The sequence below is a fragment of the Adiantum capillus-veneris genome, chromosome 17 (assembly GCF_014529385.1).
Source record: "Adiantum capillus-veneris isolate H3 chromosome 17, ASM1452938v2, whole genome shotgun sequence".
Lineage (NCBI taxonomy): Eukaryota > Viridiplantae > Streptophyta > Polypodiopsida > Polypodiales > Pteridaceae > Adiantum > Adiantum capillus-veneris.
The window spans coordinates 15,065,251-15,068,363 of NC_140947.1; positions in this window are offsets into that span (position 1 = coordinate 15,065,251).

The window sequence follows — 3,113 nt, forward strand, 5'->3', positions numbered from 1 at the left end:
TCAAAAAGCTTTGAGATAATTTTCAAAGGTAAATTAAATCTTAAGTAAAGCATGATAATTATCTTAACCACAGATAATTATTTAAGATAATTATCCTACTAGAAAACCACTATTATTGAGGGTAAATTAAAAGGGGAAATTAGTAAATCATGTGTTATGATTACATGCTATTTATCAGAGCTAGATTATAGGATAAAAAGGCTGTGATAATTATTTCAAGGTTAGAAAAGTAGTATAGATATTTATCTAAGTCAAATTATACTAATTCTAGCTAAAAACTAAAGAGGAAAATTAGTAAATCATGCTATATGATTACATGCTATTTATCAGAGCTATATTACATGATAAAAAATCCGTCATAATTATGTCAGTGTTAGAAAAGTAGTATAGATATTTCTCTAAGTCAAATTATACTAATTCTAGCTAAAAAACTAAAGAGGGAAATTAGTAAATCATGATATATGATTACATGCTATTTATCAGAGCTAAAGCCGTGATAATTATATCAAGGTTAGAAACTTAGTATAGATATTTATCTAAGTCAAAATATACCAATTCTGGTTGAAATTTAAAGGGGGCAATTAGTAAATCATGTTATATGATTACATTCTATTTATTAGAGTTAGCTTATATAATAAAGAGGTCGTGATAATTATGTCAAGGTTAGAAAAGTAGTATAAATATTTATTTAAGTCAAATTATCCTAATTTTAGCTAAAAATTGAAGTTGAAAATTATATAATTAAATTGGAAAATAATAAGATAATTACCAAAGGTCAAAAACATCTTTATATACTTGTGATAAATATACCATAGTTAATTAGCGAGTTAAAAAAATTATAATTGACCAAAAGTCCTATTTTTAGTAAAAGATTAATTAAAATAAATAGACTTTGCGGACAAAAGTTTTTAGGAAAATTATAGTAAGTGTAAACCTATGATATAAAATTGAGGAAATGAAATCTTTAAGAGAAAATAAATAGAATAAATATTAATCTCAAAATAAGCAGATTCCAAGCATAAAATTCGATGGGAAAATTAGGAAAAAGATATACAAAATTATAAGAAAAATTAGGATAGCTTAAAAAACCCTTGGGGAAGTTTTGGAAAGAGTTATCATGCCTATATAGGAAAATAAGAAATTACTAGGTCAAGAATTTACCAATTAAGACTATAAATTTAACCTTGGATGGGTTACGGTTGAATACAAAGGTTAAGTTTAGATTTCAAATAATTTACCTAATGATTAGACGTCCTTTTTATAAGGATCAGAAGTTATGGCACCTAAAAGGACCCGAGCAAATCCTACATCTGATGATAAGGATGTAGCTCCAAAAAGAACTAGAACGTCGCACGACGACAAAGCTGGGCCTAGTAGTAGGCCTACGGAGGAGAGTCTTCAGCCGCCAGCACTGCAACAAATGGCCGATCAATCCCAGGTGGGTTTCCCATTATTCAATTAAGTCTTTAAATAGTTTAAAGTTCTTTTATAAGTTAACATTGCATACATAAGGAGTGAGTAAGAATCAGGAAAGGAATAATTGACCAAAACGAAAGGTAACTTCCAACGTGCATTTGTTTATAATGTAGGAAAGAATTGTTTGGGTTAAAACTGGTTGAATTAGGAAAGATATGATTGATCATCCTTAAGACAGCTTGTCCACCTTCATTGTGAGTTTAAAAGGAACACTTCTTGACATTTCCTCTCCTTGTGCAAGCTATTCTCCAAGGTTAGTTGGTGTCACCACAGGATCAACAGAGTTAATATATGGCTCTGACTGCGCTTGACTTGCATCCATAATAGAGCTATATATCTGTTGTCTCTTGACACCTTTTTTAGTGAGCTCTTCTCTCAAACGCTTCGCAATGCCTGAGGATGTTCACATTTCTTACAACTCTTTTCAATGCTACCTAGAAAATGGTCCCTAATACGTGGTGCACCACCTAATTTTTTTGTGAAGCAAAATTTACATTGCCACTCCATATATTGACCGCATATGTTGTGAGCATAATCCCACTCTTTTCCAGGAGATTTTTTATTCTTTGGCTTCTTCGTACCACGTGTGCCGATATTTTTCTCGATTGCTTTTGAATTAAAATTGAAAACAAAAGAAATAGATATTCAATTTTTAAAACATTTTTCTTCTTTTCAATATATGTTAAAAAACCATTCACTAGGAAAGTAATCAAATCTGCACAATATGAGATTTGCAATGCAAGCTAGTCAATCCACATATCGATCACCTATGTTGTGAGCAAACATACACATTGCAATGCACTCTCTTCACGGCATAATAAATACAACATTGCTATGAAATTCTCTATGTAATTATTATTATGATGATTATGTATACGTCCTCTTTGATTTGCAAACAATAAGACGCATCTGATTTCAAATGCTACAAATAATAATCAACTTCTACACTAAACGATGTTAGTTATTTGCAAAAAACACATAAAAGCAATAGTATCTATGATTGGTCATGTCATGCACTAATAATCTTTCATAATACATAATGCACTCTCTGTACAAACCAATGCATGAAATAACGCAAATCTTCAATATAATTACACAATTGAGGACTGCTTGTACCCAGTCAAGGATTGTAGCCCCCTTATGCAACCAATCAATATATAAAAGCTATTTTCACCCATTTAAGGATTATAGCTCTTATATTGTGCAGTGATAATGTATATAAAGTCAAATCTATGATGGTGAAAAATGCAAGACTTCAAGGATCTTTATATGCACAGTACACTGGTACAGGACATCCAACCCTTGACTATCGTCTCGTCATTTGCATATGCTCATCTTCTAAAACCAATTACAACCCTCATTTGGACCAATGGCTTCGTCCCAAAATGAGCATGACCCTCCAAATTTTCAATTGTTTTGGTTTTGTACCTTTATGTTCGGTAAAGGAACTAAATATTTTTAAAAGTGGTTACCATATTAAGAATCACGTTCAGCCCAAAAAAAAAGGACATGTGACTCTGTAACCTTAGGTCAATTCACAAGGAGATGACTATACCTGGCACTCGGATACACTCCCCAGGGATTTGCCTAGTCAAAGCACCACAGTAAGCATGAACTCTACTTTATATAATTACACC